Source organism: Grammomys surdaster, unplaced genomic scaffold (assembly GCF_004785775.1).
Source record: "Grammomys surdaster isolate TR1022 unplaced genomic scaffold, NIH_TR_1.0 185, whole genome shotgun sequence".
Taxonomy (NCBI): domain Eukaryota; kingdom Metazoa; phylum Chordata; class Mammalia; order Rodentia; family Muridae; genus Grammomys; species Grammomys surdaster.
The window spans coordinates 12,452,944-12,473,750 of record NW_021604630.1 but is presented as its reverse complement, the minus strand read 5'-3'; the positions used below and the strand labels follow the sequence as shown (position 1 = coordinate 12,473,750).

Below are 20,807 nucleotides of genomic sequence, written 5' to 3'. Positions count from 1 at the left end.
TGAATGTAGATCATAGTCTAGGTTAAGCCCTCATTTCACGGCCGCCTTTAAGGACGAAGTCCTTAAATTAAGCTGCCCCAGCTTGACAGCTTTCCTCTCCCCTGCTCTGCCAACTTCACGGTTACAATCACAGAACACCCGACAACGCCAGGTCTGCAGCTGTCACCAGCAAACTGGGTGGCATGGAGAAAAATGAAAAGAATTAAAAAAAATGGTAAAAAGGAGGTCAGATGGGAAGGAAGGGAAAGAAGGGAAGAAGGAGGAAAGAGATGGATCCCCGCTGTTTATCTCTGTGTTTCTTTTTAAACAAGAAAACCTATGTGTTTGTTCGCCAGGTGTTTAGTGTCATCTACAGCACGCCTCCCTTTGCTCCAACTCCAAATCACTGCTGTTACTGCATGCCGAGCAGCCATGAGCTGTAACAGTCTCTCCTTCCTGTTACAGAGTGTTAGAGTGTTCCTTTGCCACACTGTAATGGTGGACAAGGAAGACTCATAGATGACTTCATGTACCTGGAGATGGAATCCATGGAGGATTCCGTCTGCTGCTGCTGCTGTTAAAAGAGGCCTGGGCAGAGACACAGATCTTTTCCACTAACTTTCAGACAAGGAAACACTCCTGGTGGTACTGGTTGCACAGTTATGTGAATGTATGTAATGCCACTGAAACGAGTGTTTCAAAATGGTTAAAATAGTAAGAGGTGTGTGTGTGTGTGTGTGTGTGTTTTAGACCACAATAATAAAACAAAACTTTAAGTTACTTCTGTTAGTCCTTGCTTAGGTAGTGTAGCCACCTGCTCATCATGAGGGCAACAGCCACTAACATCCTCAGGACCACACCTGTCAGCAAATTAGCAGCTTCCCTCTCTAAACTCCCCCCCCCTTTGTGTTTGGAGGGCAGGACTTTACAAGCAACATTTCTTCTTTGCCAGGTGACTCTGCCAACTGGGGACTTGGAAGGCAGGAGTCGGAGAAGGGAGCAGCTCTCTCTGTGAGCTTCCTGTTCCTGCCAGGGTTGCCCAGCAACAGTTCTTCCGCACAGCATCTGTTTCTAGGAGCAGTTGGTCAGTGTTTAATTGTTTCCACTCTCCCAGACCCAGCTCCTTACGCCCCTAAGGGAAACTGTACCAGGCAATCAAGACTCTTCTTAAGAGATGTGGATCTTGGACCCTTGCTATTTCCTGGTTTTGAGTATCAGCACCTGCCACCAACTCAGGTATTTGGAAAATGCTCAAAAGTTTCTAGGAATATTCATTTTATGCTTCCCCCCCATCTATTTTCTTATTTGCTATTTTAAACATTTATTTAGTGTGTGTGTTCTCCAGCCTGTGTGTGATGGTCAGAAGATAACTTGTGAAAGTTAGACCTCTACTTCTGTCATGAGGATTCTGGTAACTAAACTCAGGTCCTTAGGCTTGGCAGCAAGCACCTTTACCTGTTGAGCCATTTTGCTAGCCCAATCCTATTTCTTAATTTCTGTCAGAGGACCTTCTTCAGTTTTTGTTTGTTTGTTTGTTTTGTTTCTTTTTTTATATAGAACAAGCAATCTATAAGATGTTCACTAAATTAATAAAATACTTTTAAATCTCAGCCATATGCTTGGATATTTAGGCTAGGTGTTTTAATAATGGTCACTTTAAATCCAGCAAAGGCACAGTTTAAAATCTGAAATACCAGTATATTTTAAGCCTCATAAAAATTCAAAAGTAGAAGTCACAACATGTTTGCATGCTGAAAAAATGTGCTACCAACAATCTCAAGTGGTTGGCCCTGGGCAAGAGTCCATACAAGTGTGCTAGATGGATTCAGCAGGCACTATGTACATGTTTGCACACGTGCATGCGCGCACACACACACACACACACAAATGAACTTTGGAGGGAACACAGGAGGAGTTGGGGGAAGGGAGGGCCAGAAGTGTTCCAGCTGCAGAACTTATATACAAAGTTCTCAAAAATACAACCAAAAGCAAGAATGACAAATTGTAGAAACAATTCTGAAAGGAATTGCTTCCTCTTTGGTGTGTGCCCCTGCCCCCCACCTCCGTTATTTTAAGGTGATGTGTCATGTGTCCCAGGATAGCCTGGAACTTTCTGAGGCACCTGGAACATCAGTCTGAGGTGCTGAGGATTAAACCAGGGCTTCCTGCGTGCCAGGCAGGCTCTGCCTCCACGGCTTTTACCTCCTCAGTCCCTAAGCTCTGATTCTTGATGCAGCCCAAGAGTACCCCAACGCTTTCAAATCCATTATAACACTCAGATTCAGGGGCTGGCAAGGTGTGACATGGCAGACAGATGGACAGACAATAAGCAGGTCGCTAGTGCAAAGCTTGGAGGTTATTCCTGTTTCTATTTCCAAATGAAGCTATAATTAATTGTCCTTCTTAAAGTTCTCCTTGTGTTTTTATTGAAGTACTTTGTGTGTTGGGAGGCGTGTAGGGGTAGGGGGCACGATTATGCCATAGCATGCACATAGAGGTCAGAACACACCTTTGTAGTGTTTGATCGCTAGATACCATGGTGGTAGACAGCCAACTCCAGAGAGTTGTCCTCTGACCTCTGTACATAAAAGTACACACACAGGTTATCTAAATAAAAATTTAAAGCCCTTAGAAAAAAATAGTAGATCTGTACTGAACATCCACAACCCTTTTCTAATCCTTATTTCCTAAATAATACAATAGTTCTTTATGTAGTATTCAGCTAGCATTAGGAAATAGAATTAATGTAAATGTTTAGAAGTGTACGGAAGGAAGCTCATGGGTTATATGGGAATACTGTGTCACTCTCCATAAGGCGTCTAAGTATCTGCAGGACAACTTTACGCACTCTGGAACCAACCTCCCAGTAGGCTGAATGCAGGATATATATATATATATATATATATATATATATATATATATATATGCACAAGACCTATGTGACTTCTGACTTTGTTCCCATAGACCTGCTGCTGCATGCAATGTAGCCAGGCCAAGCCAGGGTAGAGCCAGGGTAGTTAATGAACAGTGTGGCTGCACATACATCTAGTAATTGACTGGCACCGTTCAACAGGAAAATGCCTACTGGAGGAGAGGAACGTATACACTTGACGTTCCTGTGAATGTGCACAATGTTGCTTTCTGGGTTGCCTGATCCAGTAAGAGCTAAACACACAGATGGAGGAGTTCACCATCACCAGCCAGCATCTGAGAACATGGTCGTCATCGGTGGCCTCCTAAACTGACTGAATTTATAATCAATACCCAGACCTCAGATTAGAAAGCAAGAAACAACCTGGTTTATACTTAATTACAAGTACCTAGTTCTTGATGACAAAGAAGATGGGATTGTCAAAGTGTCTGTCATTAGACAGCATTCATTTAGAAGAGAAAAATCCACATGGAGCCAATTCGTCTAAAAGGCAAGCCTACCCGTTTCTAGATTAAAGGATCAGAATCAGAAAGATCTGTGGACCTTGTTCCCTTCTGACATCATCCTTTACAGGCCACAACCCAGGAAGGTTGTGCAGGCTTACCTCTGCAGACTTCTGCACAGCCCCTTGACATAGACGACACTGATAATTGGACAAGCGTCTCTCGTTTACTATGTAAATAGTAGATATTGACTTTTTAAAATTACATTCCTTATTGTGTGTATGTGTGTGCACACGTGTGGCACGGTGTACATGTGAAGGCCACGGGACAAGTTGTGGGGATTCAGCTTTCTCTGTCTACCATGTGGGACCTGGGGATTGATCTCAGCTCACAGGGCTTGGCCACCAAGCACTGTTACTGGCTAACCCATCTAATCCATGGGCGCACATAGCTGTCTTTTAAAAAGCAGCTGTATTAAAAGTCTCCTCAGCCTGTGAGGAAGATGGCAAAGTTAAACCTGTAGCAACACTTGAAACCCAGTGGCTAAGCTTGGTCCCAGTTACCATCGGCATGGCTTTATCATACAATGCTCTGAAAATATTACACCTTGGCAATCACTCATCCACTGAGAATATACCATCTGGCACCGGGTAGATTAATGTTTGTCATCATAGTGGGAAAGTGACTATTTTAACAAAGAAACTAGAAAAAAAGTCAGGAGGCTTTGCCAATTTTAAAGAGCAGCTTTAATTAGAACAGATGCTTATACTGCTTTGGTGGGAAAAAGTTAAAATCAATCCAAATCCAGACATCCTAAGACGGACCAATACTAACAGGAACAGGATGTCTTTTTATGTCATTTTTTAACACGAGAAGAATATCACCACCCCTGCCTTGAAAATCACCACCCCTGTCACCTAACTGTGGTCCAGTGAGGTTGAGCCTTGGGTGGGAGCTACAGAGTACAGCAAGAGCTTGGGAACAGACTCGATGTCCCAAGGCCAACCCCCAGCTGCCCACCTTGCATTGCCACCATGGGACACATGATCCTGAACCTTTAGTGACTTTCCTTTTGTATTCTCACCCACCATCTTATTATTTAAGTGACCAAAGACATCAGTGAAAATGTCCACGGTTCCAGAGGGAAGCAATATTTGAGTACAAACATGTAGAACACTTCTGCCTCTCAATCCAATCCTTCCTGAACTATCAAAAAAACTTATTTTCGTGCTGCCCATGATTTATTTACCTACATTTCTGTGATGGTTTATATAGGCTCGGCCCAAGGAGAGGCACTATTAGAAAGTGTGGCCCTGTTGGAGTAGATGTGTCACTGTGGGCATGGGCTTTAAGACCTAGTTGCCTTGGTCATGGTGTCTGTTCACAGCAGTAAAAACCCTAAGACAATTTCCCATGTCTCTGGAGGATGAACAATTTTGAGGGTCTAAGGATGTTGGATAGTACCAGAGTCCAGAATGTCTTTGGATTATAATCTATTATAAAGTAAACATGAGAAGGAACACCATAAAACGTGAGCCATATGGTACTGAACACTACAGGCTCAAGCTCCATCTCCAGAAGGTGATTCCCTGATCCAGACCACAAAAGTGAGATGCTTTCTAGGCATCCACAAACTTTTGTCTCTGTCCTACTGCTGGTTTGAATGAGAATGGCTTACATAGGCTCATATGTTTGAGTATGTGGACCCTTGTGTGTGTGTGTGTGTGTGTGTGTGTGTGTGTGTGTGTGTGTAACTGTTTGGAAAGGACTAGGAAATATGGTTTTGGTAAAGAAGGCATATCGTGTCACTGCCTCGCCATTCCCACTTAGCTCTGACTCATGGTTGTGGCTCAAGTTGTAAGTTCTCAACTAGTACTGTGGCTCCACGCCTGCCTTCCTGCTGCCATGCTCTCTGCCCTGATGGTAACAGACTCAGCCTCTGTAACTGTAAAACCAAATGTCTTAGTTAGGATTTTACTGCTGAGAACAGATACTGTGACCAATGCAACTCCTATAAGGGTAACATTTAATTGGGGCTAGCTTACGGTTCAGAGGTTCAGTCCATTATCATCAAGGCGGAAGCATGGAGGCATCCAGGCAGGCATGGTGCAGGAGGAACTGAGAGTTCTACATCTTGTTTCAAAAGCAGCTAGGAGAAGACTAGTTTCTAGGCAGCTAAAATGAGGGTCTTAAAGCTCACTCCCACAGTGACACACTTCCTTCAACAAAGCCACACCGACTCCAATAAGACCACACATCCAAATTGTGCCACTCCCTGGACCAAGCATATACAAACTATCACATCCAATATACTCTTTTTTTCTAGAAGTTGCCTTTGTCATGGTGTCTTATCACAGCAGTGGAAAAGAAACTAACACAGCTCTTGCAAGTTAGAAGGTGTTGGCGTGTGCCATCCGCTGTATTAATCTGGAGTCCTTGTTAAATAAATTTGTGCTAAGCTTGATGTTTAGATCAGTTGAAGAAGAAGCTGTCACAATATTTAATGAAGGAAACAGCAGAAATGGATCTGTTTCAGTACTGAGGTATTATTTATTTTAATGGCTTTCACAAAACGACTTTCTATTTATGCTAAATAATTTTATTCCTTCTAAGCAGCTGATAAATACCATTTTTCAACTGAGGACAAATTAGGACAGCGAGTTGTGAAGTAGTGATACTCACTACGGCCTTACCTGGTTTGAATATAGTCACCTATTATCTACAAGAATCATCCAAGAACGCCCACCTTGAGGGTATCAAGATCTGCAGGATGCTCAAGTGGCATAGAAAATGACATTTACCTATCCCATATGATGCACATCGCTCTGCAAGAATCACACAATCTCTAGGTTCTTTGTAAGTGGTATGATGCAAATGTTCTGCAAATACTTGTCAAACTTTATCGTTCAGTGAATAAACAGTAAGAATAAAAATTATGTATTTAGGTGGGGTTTTTCCCTCCACAGTAGTTTTGGTTTCTAATTGGCTGAATCTGTGGATACAGAACCATGGATAAAAGGGATGTTTTCTAATTGCTCTGCAGCCCATCTTGCTACCTGCTGTGACTTCTCACCCAGCGAGTGGTCTCAAGCAGGTTCCTTCACTCTCTAATATGCTTTGGGCTTACTATTAACCATTTCTGTTGGAGTCCTAACTAAAACATGAACCAAACGTCAGGTTACAGAAGTGTCACCTTTGGATAAGTGAACTTGGTGGCACCTATGATGACTGTGTACAGGCTGTGTGAGCTCTCTACTTTAATAAGGAGATGAAGATGCTTGGAAGGCTGGCTGCACCTGAGACATGAGAGCCTTCTCCTCTTCAGCTGGGCTCCCTGCCCCACTCCCACACTCTGGGTTCTGTCTTGTGTAGTGACACTGAGACCTCTGTAGGTGGGTCTTCCAGTTTGCTCCATTGTCTGCAGCAGCCCACACTTGCTTTGCACCCATGAAAAGCTCCGCAGGACCATTGGAGGGCGTGACTGTTTACATCACACGGAGAGGCTTTCAATTCTGAGTAAGTGCTACAATTATGAAAGCTGCACAGAAGTAGGAATCACGCCAGTCAAAAGGATGCTTTCATCTGCAGGCAGCTTGCATTGTATTTTGCAAGAACGTGTTTGACATTTTTAAGCCTGCCCGTGGCAGCAAATTGTACTTCTCCTAGCAGCGGGAGTTATTAGGTCGGTGCCCAGAATAAACCAGATTGTTTTGGAAAGGTTTAATTTTTTTTTCAGTTTCCATGCTGCAGTTTATGACTGGGTTGGTTTCTTCAGAGATAAGCCCAGGTATAGTTGTACACTGATGATTACTTCAGATTTAAAGCCACAGATACTCTTTTTAGCCTTCAGGGAAAGCAGTTATAATCTACTTTTCAAGCAGATGAATCAGGGTGAGAGAGTTCTGGTTCTAAATTTGAAACTTTAAAATGAGAAAGAGAGGTTAACCCAAAGCTCCCGAGGCAGGAGAGAAATGTTTCTCACAAATGGACAGAAAAGAATGTTACATAGAACCTAAGCTACAATCTGTTTTGTCTTATTCATAATTTATGTATTGTCAAGAAAGCGGAATATATCCACTGACTGTAAGGTACGGTCATATACTTACCAGGTGAATTGCAAAAGCATTGTTTCAAAAAATGGCAAGACACTGTACTTTTGAAAATTCATGACAAATAGCAGAAACAACCCAGGATGACTCGGTTCTCTCAACCTTCCTTGGGAAGCTCCATATTCTCCATTGACCTTCAGATCTTTAGTTTATGCACCAAAGGTTCTCAGTACCCATAACTGCCTGGAACTCCAGTTCCAGGGGATCCAATATCCCTTTCTGGCCACTGAGGGTCCCTGCACTTACACGGTACATGTACATATAAGTAGGCATACCCACTCCACATGAAAAGTTTGAAACCTTACAAATAATTGGCAAGGTATTTCTTGCCTCAAGTGAAACACATGGCAGAGTATGAAGTCTTTCTTCTTTAGCTGGGCCATTATTGGGACTTCTAGGACTTTCTACATTTCAAAACTGACAGTAACACAGTCTGTAACACACAAACCCATCCTGCTTATGCCGGAGAAAATGCGTCACCATAATGAGGATAAAAGGCTTCTGTGTGCACGTGCTGCCAATACATTTCCAAAAGCCTGCATTTTAACAAGTAAAATAGACAGATGACCAGACATGAGATCATGAATTACTTTGGCTGAGTTAAAAAAAAAAAAGTTAGCAGTAGATAGCTCAACAGTGTTACTGATATATTTCTACGTGTTCTGCATCCTTATGGATGTCTCTGTGTAGCTTCTTATGGGACTCCTGTAGGATACAGCTTTTCCATCTTATATAGGAACCACAATATGTGCCCTCGCCAAATAAGAGCTCACCCACATTGCTGCTAACTTGGCACAAAGCCTCAAGCTTTCTACATAGGAGGTGATCCAGAGAAGCCAGATCAAGCCTGCAGCTGCAAGCAGGAGGGCAAGGTGATGTACAGCTTTGCAGCTCCCTGCCTCACATTTAGCCTGGGTTAATGCATCAGTAAATGGAGTCTATGGGTTCTTCCCCAAGTCTTTAACCAATATGAAATTGCACGGCAAGGACAGATTACTTGACTTAGAAGCCTGTGTGCATTCTCCCTACCTGCTGCTAAAAGCTCAGATGCAATGTCTGCACCTGAAGGTGCCGAGTCATTTAGGAGACTCTTCTGCTGAGCACATGACAGGGGCACTACTCACACTGTGACATAGATATATGCACTTAGTACTTGACATACTGTCATTCAGACCCCTCGAATTAATGCTTTATGCATCTTGTGCCAACAGAATGTCTAAGTGGTAAAAAGTATCTTATGATATGCTCAAACTAAAAGCTTGCACAGGTGAGACAGTTTACGACGAGTGGACTAATGTTGATTCATTGTTAGTAACCAGTATCCATAGTCTATTCTAGTTTTCGATCTTTGTAGTGTACAATTCTGAATTTTGTCAGATATATAATATTGTGTATCCACTGCAGCAATAACACAAAAGAGTTTATGTCCCTAGAATATCCTAAATGCCTCCTACTCATCTTCCCCTGTATCCTGCACCCCGGCAATCTTCATCATTTATACTGTCTATAGTTTTGCTTTTCCAGAATGTCAGTTAGTGGAGCCATAACATCTTTCTCCTTTTTTCTTAGACTGGTTTCTTTAACTTAGTAATATGTATCTTAATTTCCTTTGGGTCTTCCTAAGGTCATTTCCTTTTAAGTACAAGCTATTACTTCTTTGTATGAACATAGCACAGTTTAACCGTTCACCTACGGACCTCTCAGTTGCCTCCAGTTGTTAGCAATTATGAATAAAGCTGCCATGAGAGTTTTGATGAACCTGCCCACTAGTTTTTCATCTTGAATACTCAGGAGGAGGCTTTTCATTCAAGGTATCTGTAAGGAACTCACGTTGGGCTCAGGTCTTGCTTTATCACTTTATTTCAGTTTTTTTTGTGCATGGGATTTTTTTTTTCCTGCATCTATGCCTGTGTACTGTGTGCATGCCTGGTGTCCACAGAGGGCAGAAGAGGGTAGAACTTCTAAAACCAGCATTAAAGATGATGGTGAGCTGCCACATGGGTGTAAGAGGTTGAATATGGGTCCTCTGGAAAAGCTGCACGTACTCTGAATCCCTGAGCTCCCCCACTCCCGAACCCCCAGGCCTTTGGGCTCATTTTTTTTTTTTTTTGTAAATGACAACCCTCATCTATTGTTTCTGATTAGCTCATAACTTCTACAGATGTATTTTCTGTAGTTCATTTACTATAGATGGTCAACAGTTTATCACATCACTTCAAGAGTGCTTTCATAGATGTACACGTTTTTCCTGTGAGGTTTACACATAGCCAGCGGTGAATAGGGATTCAAAAAGGGAGAACAATTCCTACCCAGTGACTGTGGCAAGTCCTCCTTTGTTTCAGAAATGCTAGTATTACTTCCTAGGATTGTACCTACCTGGGGAAATGGAATTATACGCAGTTTCAAAGAATTATTCTCTGATGCTTGTACTTCATGAAGGAAGAGCTTGGTTGAGATCTCCCATGCCAATGTTCCTGACAACGGCCTTCTGCTATGTACTTTCACAGCTAATGCTAGAAGACTTGTCTCTGTGACTAGAGGTCACATCCGGGAAGAGCCAGTTTCCTTTTCCTCCAGTTTCCAACAACAACTGTTGCTTCCTCTTTCTCAGGAAATTCCTGGTCCCTGTTACAGATATGCTCTTGATTACATGGAACATTCTGCTCTTCAACTCATACTGTTCTGCTGGTTCTTTGTGCTGCTGAAGGATGCTCACTTGAATAAAAACTCAAAGTCTAGATGGAACTCCTTTCTCCTAGCAGCATCTGTGGTCTGTGCACTGCGGAGGTTACGACAGGAAAATGGGCTTCCTTCCTTGAGTGGGATGCCATGGGAGATACCATAAGATCCAGCCACAGAGAGCCCTGTGGGGCATTTTCTCATTAGTGATTGATGGACGAGGACCCAGGCCATTGTGGGTGGTGCCATCTCTGGGCTGGTGATCCTGGGGTCTATAAGAAAGCAAACTGGGCAAGCCATGGGAGCAACCCAGTAAGCAGCACTCCTCCATGGCCTCTGCATCAGCTCCTGCCTCTAGCTTCCTGACCTGTCTGAGTTACTGGCCTGGCTTCCTCCAGTGATGGACCACAATGTGGAAGTATAAGCTAAATAAACCCTTTCCTCCACCACTTGCTTTTGGTCATGATGTCTCATCAAAACAATAGGAATCCTAACTAGGACAACTATTCAGCCTTAAAAAAAAAAAGAGTAGATTCTGATACACACTACAACATAGATGAGAGGCATGGACAAATGATGGGTACCACACACTGAACACATTATGGTAAGTGAAATATGTCAGGCTCAGTGCAGTAAATAAGTGTGTGAGTCTATTTTTGTGAGATTCCTAGAATAGCCACACTTAAAGGACAAAAGCTACTGGGGATTGAAGGTGGGGATATGGTGAGCTATCCAATGGGCCTGATGCTCCATTTTGAGAAAGTAAAGAGTTCTGGAGTTGGGAAGTTCTGGCCGTTGTACAACGAGGTGATTATCACCAGGTAACACGGAGCTATACCTTAGAACTGGTTAAAACATTATTGTTTAGTTAGGGCTGCTTAATAACTTTGTAAAAAGTCAGTGTTGTAGATAGATAGACACTCATGTACAGGAGTAAAGTCTTTTAACATGATATTTTTTATTGACTCTGTGAATTTTACATCATGAATCCCATCACACTCACTTTCTAGTCCTCCCAGAACTGCCCCCCCAGCCCTTGTGACAACTCCCCCCAAAAGAAGCCTAAGATAAAGACACAAACAATGACTACACTATCAACTGTGACATAAATGACGGAGAAGAAGGAGGAGGAGGAGGAAGAGGAGGGGAGGGAGGGAGGGAAGGGGGAGGGGGGAGGGGAGGGGAGGAGGAGGAAGAGAAAGAGAGAGGAAGAGGAAGAGGAAGTGGAGGAGGAAGAAGCAGAGAAAGAAGCAGAAACAGAGGAAGAGAAAGAAAATGCAGAAGCAGAGAAAGAGGAAGAGGAAGAGGAAGAAAAGGAGGAGGAAAAAGAAGAGGAAGAAGACAACCAAGTCCAATTTGTATTGACTAGAACATGATTAAACTCCTGGTGGCCAGCCTCTTAATGAAAACTGAGTCCTTCCAACCTCTACTCCTACCAGAAGCCATCAATTTCGGAGAGCTAGACTTCAGCATCCTTATCACAATTTTTCAGTTCTCTTTGACAGCTTTATGTCTAGGCTGTTACTTGGGAGTGTGGGTAGGGTCATAGTGAAGTGGGAATAGGGTTGTCACAGAAGCTTTCTAGGTCTCTTTTTCTCAACTGTGAGTCTGCAGTCATCAATAACATGGCAAAAATAGCTTCCTTGTTCTTTATAGTCACCAGGGGCATATACCATGGATTTCCACGTGGTTTCTGGCAACACTAGGGACTACAGATATAATAAGTCTTAATCTTGGGTCACCATAAACCTTGGTCACTCCATATTTAAATAACACAGTCTCCATGTATGCTTCTTTCTCTAGGACAGTCATTAATAGTGTCCCATTCACTCTCAAAGGTGTCCTGACTTAGATAATAAGACATCGAGGATATTGCTACACCTGCTTCTACAACATCTAGTTGAACAAACCATTGTTCCTTCATCTTTGTTGGCAAATGTATATATCTGCATTTTCTTGAATGACTATAGATTTGATGTCCAGTGAAACTCTATAGAGTGTGATCATTTTTAACTGATTTTTACTATGTACAGATCACATTCAAATATCAAAAGCAACCTTCCTATGGAATTACTACTTTAAATGTTAAAACTTCTGAATGTTGAATAGAATCCCATGGTTCAGTTTCTATAGATTAAAAAAAAAAAAAGATAAAATAAAGGCATGGGGCTTGGGGAGATGGCTCTGAGGCCAAGAGCTATCACACTGCTCTTCCAGAGGACCCGAGTTCAGTTCCGAGCATCCACATTTGTCAGCACCAACCTATTTACATCTCCAGCTCTAGGGATCCAATTCCCTCTTCTGGCCTCTGAGGGCACTTACACACACATGTCCACTAACCTGCTCCCACCCCCACATAAGTAAATAAACATATGTTCCTACACATCTGTTACTGTCTTTGCTCCCCGGGTCCCTTTTTATTGTCAATGTAAATATTCTCTGAAGTCAGAAGCATCGTTTCAATTCATTGTACCTTCTACCTAACCATGAGCAAATACAGCACCATCTCTGCCAGCAAGCCACTGCTCTCTATACTTAAAAGAAACACGCTGTCTTAGTTACCTTTCTTGTCATCGTGACTCAACTACCATGGTGAGAAGTTGTGGGGCTGTGGAAATCCTGGGGTGTTTGGCCACGCCCCCAGAACCCAGAGACCTGACATGAGGTCTCCATGTAACATGCAATGAGTCACGTAAAGCCCAGGTAGAGGGCGAGCGAACAGATCTCTGCCTCAAGATTCACATATTACCTAAAGGCCCTGGCCCCGCCCTTCCCCCTTCCAATATGAGGAAACCCCTTCTGGCGTTTTTTTGGGAGAGCACGCCATCATTCAGACTCATCATCATGTCAATAAATCTACATGTCTTCAACTCCATGTGTCTCTTAGAACTCTGGACTCATTGAATAAATGGAAAACTAGCGCGGGGGTGGGGGAAAAGGTCTTCTCCGCCAGTCCCTGCGCTCTCTGTGCTCTACCAGCCTGCGGAGCTCCGTCTCTACAGCAGGGGTCTGTGCACCGCCTTCGTGGGGCCCCTGGGGGACTCAGCCGCGACTGTGGTACACAACTGTGACACGCCCTGTGTCCCGCCAGCACACTGGGCCCCGCTCTCCCCTACCCAGCCGTCCACAGGGCTCTCTCTCTCCGCTGTAACAGGGGTTTGAGGGACTACATTGGAGCCCATGCCTGTGCCCCTTGCCCACGACCCCCACGAGTTTTGACCCACAAGAAGTCATGGGAGGGAAGGCATAGATATAGGAGCATGAGGCATTTCATCCATAGTGAGGAAGCTAGAAAAGAGAAATGTGAAGCCCACTTTCTTCTTGACCACAGAAGACCAGGACCACAGCCCAGTGGTGCCACCCACACTCAGGATGGGCCAGCCTTCCTTCAGTTAAATCTTTTAAGAAACATCTATATAAGCATACCCTAAAGTGTGTTTCCACGAAAACTGTCTTAGTTAGGATTTCTATTGCTGCGATGAAACATCATGACCAAAAGCAAGTTGGGGAGAAAAGGGTTTATTTGGCTTACACTTCCATATCACTGTTCCTTATCAAAGGAAGTCATGGCACACATTGAAACACAGCAGGGTCCTGGAGGCAGGATCTGATGCAAAGGCCATGGAGGGGGAGCTGCTTCCTGGCTTGCTTCCCTTGGCTTGCTCAGCCTGCTTTCTTATAAAACCCAGGACCACCAGCCCAGGGGATGTCACCACCCACAATGGGCTGAGCCCTCTGCCATCAATCACTAATTAAGAAAATCACTTACAGCTAGATTGTAGGAGGAGCTAAGGTGGAAGAAATAAGGAGAGGAAGAGGAGGAGTAAGAAGGAGAGGAGGAGAAGGAAGAGGAGGAGCTAGGAGAGAAAGAGAGAGAGAGAGAAAGAGAGAGAGAGAGAGAGAGAGAGAGAGAGATAAAGAGGGGGGGAGAGAGGCGAGAGAGAGAGAGAGAGAGAGAGAGAGAGAGAGAGAGAGAGAGAGAGGTACATGGAGGCAGATGTTCTGTTCGAGGGTCTCTGGCAGTCAAAGGTAGTTGGTAAATCTAGGTTGGGTATTGGGTTACACTTCTAATTGTATGGGCACCTTGTTATTGATCATTACCAAATATATAAAGCCTTTGGATAATCTAAGCATTAGAGTCTCACTTGTACCGAGCCCGAATGGTTGGCGGGATGGTCTGGGCAATGCCCAGCCTTGTGGAGACAGCTAAAAGATTGGCAGGGCCATCTCCCATGTTGGCGTCTCATGGGTGGCAGGGCTGGTGTTTCTGGCTGGCCATTTCTAGCTGCTGCACTCACGTGAAACATGGCGACTAAGCTAGGCAGAGCCGCCTCAGCTTAGATAGTAGGTTTGACCGGCAGCCAATTTTAAATATTTACCTCAACACTAGATCTTATGGAACCATTTCTTCAATTAAGGCTCCTTCCTTTCTGATGACTCTAGCTTATATCAATTTGACACAAAACCAACCAGTACAGTGACTGTAAATCTAGGAAAACTGACCATTGAAATTAGCCATCAGACATGCTGTCCTAACACTATCATTTACACCATAGATGTCAGTCCCTCCATGAGTCCTCAAATTTGTTAAAGACATGGAAAATGAAACGAAACAAACAAAAAGCCCACACGTGTGCTTACTACTCATCTCCCTTTGAAATCAGCACTCCAGTGACCTAACCAGGAAGAGCCACATTTGGATGGCCTACACTATATAATACTTAGCAAATAAAAAAATGATTTTGATTTTCTTTTATGACTTCTTAAACTTTTATGTCTATGACTCTTTGCCTGCACGTATGTATGCAGACTATGTACGTACCTCATGTTCACGGAGGCCAGAAGAGGGCATTGGACCCTCTGGAACTAGAGTTACAGAAAGTTGTGGGCCATCAGGTTGGTTCTGGGATCTGAGGCTAGGCCTTCTGCAAAGAGCAGCAACCATTTTTAACTGTCGAATCATCTTTTTAGCTGCGTATTGACTCGCAGTGTGCAACAGCAGTTTTGTAAACAGCGTTATCTTCAAGTACACTCAATATGTTTGGACCAGGCAAGAATGTGTCACCCTTACAGCCCCGAGAGAGAAACACAGAGCTCTACTCCCGATGTTTGCTCAACTATGACTTAAAGAGGAAAACTAGGGAAAGGAAGAGAAGCTGTAATGGGGGAGGGTCATTTACATGTCATAGAAAGGTTAGTATCTCCTACTTTCCTTTATAATTACTAGATCCATATTAGAGTCAAACAGCAATAAATGGACTTCATGAACAACAGCTTGAAGCCCCCGAGGGGCTATTCATGGATCACAGCAACATTTAGCTCTGTTCATCCTTGATGGCAAGAGATTGAGTGGCTAAATTACTGATGTCATCACTACACCTGAAGCATACAGTCGTATGAGAGTATGATTTATCCAGGTAACATTTGTAATTCTGGATTTAAGTGCTTCTCATCCATCACTAGGGAAGAGAATGAATTGGTTGTCGTCTTTTAAGAGATAACGTTCAATACAAGAACACTGATGAAACAGACTAACAAATTCATTATGCTTTCCAATCTGCTTTGCTCTCCTCTCTTTTCCCAAGTTTGAGCAGCAAAGTAAAGATGACTTTATTTAATGATAGAGACTATTCCTAGACATCCTAATGCACTTTCTGAGTGCAAACAAGGTCATAATTTACTAACAGAAGAGAAGAGATTTGGGGGGAAAAAAGGAATCTGACCAAAGCCAGGGCCTGAAAAAAGTGATTGGAGTAAATCCAAGCATACTTTTATTTTGCTATCCAAGAAACGAATCATTTCTGTTTTTGTCAGCATTAAAAAGAGTACTGTGAATGTTGCAGAGGAAAGAAAGAGTCAGCAAAAACACAACTTTACAGGTGATTCATCTAATAAATGAACCAGCCAGCTAGAGACTATGATTTCTGAATGGACTGTGGTCTTCCTTTGTTTTTTGGGTCATGGAATGGGTATTGCTAGCTGACGCTTTGGTGGCGAGGATCATTTTAAAAAGTCTTTTTTTTTTCTGTGACAAGAAGGATGGCTTAGGCTACAGTGCCTGCTGGGGAAGCATGAAGGCTTGACCTGGGATTTCCCAGAACTCATGTAAGAAATCAGGAATCATGGCTTGTGTCTACAACCCCAGCACTGGTTGGGAAAGACTGGAGAGACAAGTGGATCTCTCAAGCTTATCCGCCAGCTGAACTGATGATTGTCACATTCACAGAGAGATCCTGTCTCAACAACTGTGGACAACCATCAAAGAAAGACATCCAACACCAACTTCTGACCCGTAAGCCTGTATACACACAGTCACACATCCACACTAGTAAGCACCACACAAACACCATAGAAACACACAGTTACATATAAAAACTCATTTTCCTAATATTTTATTTTGATTACCAACCCAAACCGAAGAATATTTTTATGTTTAGATGTATAGCCACAACTCAGTAAGTCTTATTTACTTAACACTTTTTCTTTCTAGAAATTTCAACTCTGTACCTACAATATACTTCTGTTTGAAAGAAAACTTGTTTACCAACTTTCTTTTTTCACTTTTTTAAAAAAAATAAAACAAAACAAAATATTAACCGGAATCGGTCTTAGCCTACTTTGATGTTTTAGATATGTGTTTGATGTGATGGCCTGCCACTCAAATCTCAGTCTCCAAGTGTTCATTCCATCAACTCCGAGACTAGAAATCTGTAGACTCCATTTCCCAGAATTCTTAGAAGGATGCAAGATAGAGGTCAGGTTCTACCAGAGAGAATAGTTGGAGAAGGAATCAGAAAGTGTCTAGGGATGTTATTGGCTGGCCTGTTTTTGCTGTTGGCAACGGTGTTCACTCCCTTGGCTCTTGGGGTGAAGATTGCAGCATTTCCTCTGATTAGTGGAATACAGAAAAATGACACGTTCATGAAGTCAGCTGGTGCTTGATTCTCAGAATTCCAACAGTGGCCACGAAGGCAGCAGCCCCGGGGCCGCTTCAGCCCAGCTGCTTGGCAGGAATCTGATGGAGCTCACAGACGCTCTCCCCTTCCTTCAGTTAGCATCCCTCCTCTTTAACTTTCCTGTGACCACTTCATCTCCACACTAAGCCCTTTTCTGCTTAAGTCACTGTGGCAATTTTTGTCACCAGAATGGGAGCATTCAATGCAAGGATGGTAGGAAGTGCTTTGGGAGAAAAATGAAGGGGACTGTGCCCATCTGACACACAACTGTGTGTTAGAGAACAAGGCCACAGAGCCCACCTGGACTACATAGATGAAGGGATGGAGTTTAAGCCAAAACATCATTAGACATGCTGAGAAATAACTAAGGAAGGAAAGACAGAAGTAAAGAGAGGAAAGGCAAAGACAAAGAAAAATAATGAATCCACCTCTGTGCAGAAGATGACCAACCACAAGTCCTTCAAATGACCTTGGGAGATCTGCCCACCAGGGGAGAATGTTTCCATGTTTCTAATCTAAACTATCCTCTGAGAGACCAGAGCCTTCCCCATGAAATTTCAAGATGAATCATTCCCTAAACATCCTTGATGGATCCCCAGATTCAAATAAAATATCTGTGCGACCAATAGGAAAAAAAATATGTTTATATAAAAGGAAGATTAATCTAAACCTTGTTTATCATTGGAAGACAGTGCTGGGGGTATGAGGCTTGGCCTTGCTGTCTATTGTAATGCTATATGTGAACCCCCAAGATCTGGGGTATGCATGTAGACCGAAGAGATGCCATGTGACCCTGTCCCCAAGGTATTTCTGATTGGTAAATAAAGATGCCAACAGCCAATACCTTCACAGAAGAGACATGGGTGGGGTTTAGGTTTCCTGGGCCTGGGGTCAGAGGAGAACCTTGAGAGGGAGAAGAAGGTTCAGATGGGAAGAGAAGCTGCCGTCACTCAAGCTCAAGCTGGGCTTCAGTTTAGTAGACCTGGTTACAACTCAAAAATGCCTTCTTTGCGTGCTTCTTTGGTGCCTTTGGTTTAGAAGTTCCCCAAATGAATAACATTCACCCACTTTGAGAACCTCTTATCAAAGGTCCTTAAGCAAAATTCTCTCTCAGAAGTGAGTCACAAAAGTTAAGGGACATTCAACTTGTCCCTTAGTTTCACTACTCTGTCAGGTTTCTAGGGGATCAAATTATGAGTTGAGCTCACTTTGGCTTTAGTCCCCCAGTCTCTCTTCAAATACAGTCCACAGTTTTCATCATGCTTTCATGCTACTGTATTTAGAACAGACCCTCCTTGTGTAAGAGTGAGAGCAGGGACGTACAGAAGGCCATCGGCATCGACGATGACAACGAATCACTACAATTGGTTATGCCATAGGCTCGTTTCAATGACATCTTTTGCTCAGATCCTGTTTAAGAATATCAGCCAGAGCATCACCAGGAACTTTTCTCTCAACGTCAAGGTGCTGTGTAGTGCCAACTGTGGCTTCTTCAGAGCAGTGACACAACCTTGATAGTCGGATAGACACACAGAGTTCAAGTCTTAAAGAAGCAGACACCCCTACCCTTCAGAACTAAGCCCAGTTAGCACTTTTGTTTACAGTCCTCCAAACATCAGTAAGATTTGGCTTTATAAACGCAATAAACAAAACACAAAATGGAGGTTTAAGGTTTCCTGGGAATCCACTGCTACCTAGCCCCTACATTTAAAATCAGGTTAAGTTCTTAACTATGCAGACCAAGCCTTTTCAATGTCATCATTCCTTTGGCAGGAGGAAACATTAGAATACCTGAACTACCTTAGGTATACTAAGACATACACCAAAGGACAAACTATGTCCAAAGAGCATCACTAGAGCAACCAGATCTTTCTAGAGCAGGCTTTCTTCTCAATAAGGAAAGGAGCATGTAAAGAGCTCTTTTTTCAAATGTGGCACCGACAAAGCAGCAGTTCTCTGGAACGGTTTCCTTAGTGATGAGATGCTTTGCAACTTGTAACAGTCTCCTTTTAAATACAACACACACAGTCAGACAGTGGCTGTTGGTCATTCTTCCCCAGAGATCTTTACCTCCAGAGACTCACCCCCAAGTGTCCCTAAGGCACTAATGGCTCACATCTCCAGAGCTGTCTACACTGCCCTAGCAGGCTGGCAGGGGTCTTGACCTCTGAAAAATCCTACAACTTTCCCTTCACTAAACTTCAGTACAAATTAAATCACTGATTTTTTTCCAGCAAGCAGAAAGAATAGATACCTTAATGAGCTGTGGGAATAACAGTGCTTTTACCTGGGGGGAAAAGTGTTAAATGCCAGTCCTTGCTGGTGTATTGGGAATAACCTTAATCTCCGGAATCTAGTGTAACCTTTTCCTGCACGAAATTTCCTAGGTGCATTTTAAAGATTTCATGCACGCCAACTAATATACAAAGAAAGGCTGGGCTGGGAGTTGTTTGCATCTTTGTCTCTTTCTATATGTTATTTATGACAAAGAGCTCAAGTTGTTTCAAACAGGCGCACACAGGAGGCACGTATCATTGTATAGATCCCACAATCCTGCTTTGACTTTCCTTCCAGTAAATTGTATTTTCATCCTCAGCTTTGGAAACTTTCAGGCTGCTGAGTTATCTTAGTTCCCGCCTCCTGCTGGGTAGAAAACCATTTCCCAAGTCACGGCTTTTAAAGGGAAAGATACACGTGTGATCAGAAACAAGAATTCATCTTCACCTTTATACCTCTGAGCTTGTCGCCTTGGACTCTGAGAGCCTGTTTATCCTCCCTGCCATCTGAAGCACGTCCTGCAAGGCAGGCTGCTCTGCTTTGGTCACGCCTCAAGTTTGCAGGGTAAACAGGTTCTCCCACCGTTAACAAGGATGGCCGAGGAAGACCGGGAACTCACCGAGGCTTGCCAGATCTCGGGCGCTCTGGCAGTCCTGGGGGTGCAGAGCGGCTGCAACTAGAGCAGCGAAGATTCCATAGAGCGGTGCAGACGAAGGTCAGCAACCGGGTTTGGGCGGTCTCTATCCGGGGCGGGAGGCTCGGCGGAGCACTCTTCAGCGTCGCAGCCCGGGCTATCCAGGATGCAACTTCCCCGGGTCGGCCTAGGAGCGTGAGAATGAAAGGGAGAGAAGTGGAGAGAGGGAGGGGGTCGGGGGAGGGTGAGCGGGAGCGCGCGCAGGACGGAAGCGCGCGCCCGGGCTGGAGCGCGGCTCCGTAGAGAAGTTGGAATGCAGCCGTGAGGCCGCGCGCACCCGGGCTCGCGTGGGGACCTTCTGCCGAGCTGCACGGCTTGGGCGCCAGAGTGATAGCAGCTGCGACTTCCCGCGACCCCCACCCAGCGCGGTCCCCGCCGACTGGACCCGCCCTCACCTCTCCCCAGGCTAGGACCACAAGCCCACGGCGCCTCGGAGTCGGCTCGGTGCGGCGCAGCGGAGCCCGAGCGGTGTGACCGCTCTGTCCCCTGCGATCGCCGCGTCAGGACGTTCCAGAGGCTGGGATCAGGATGACCTTCCTGTCCCCCACCTCGCTCTACTCCAGTGTCTGGTGGTGTGAAGGGTTTTAAGCAGGAGAGACGCCACTGGGCAGGTACACCTGGCGGGCCCTAAGCGCAGCTCAGTACCTGTGGTGACACCCACGTGACCCTGAGCCCAACTCTTCCCTTTTGATCCTGACCGCAACATACTGTAATAGAAAAATCCCTACCGGGTATCTG

The 20,807-nt window shown here is 44.1% G+C and overlaps 1 protein-coding gene across 1 annotated transcript in view; it reads right to left on the bottom strand.

Annotated features, from left to right (window-relative positions):
- The window catches only part of Trmt9b (tRNA methyltransferase 9B (putative)), a 52,991-nt gene extending 32,184 nt beyond the window's left edge, over positions 1–20,807 (bottom strand). The window contains exons 1-2 of the mRNA XM_028768242.1: positions 20,483–20,807; positions 19,995–20,196 (exon numbers count right to left, since the gene is read on the bottom strand). The gene's annotated coding sequence lies outside the window, so the exon portion shown is untranslated. The remainder of the gene's footprint in view (positions 1–19,994; positions 20,197–20,482) is intronic.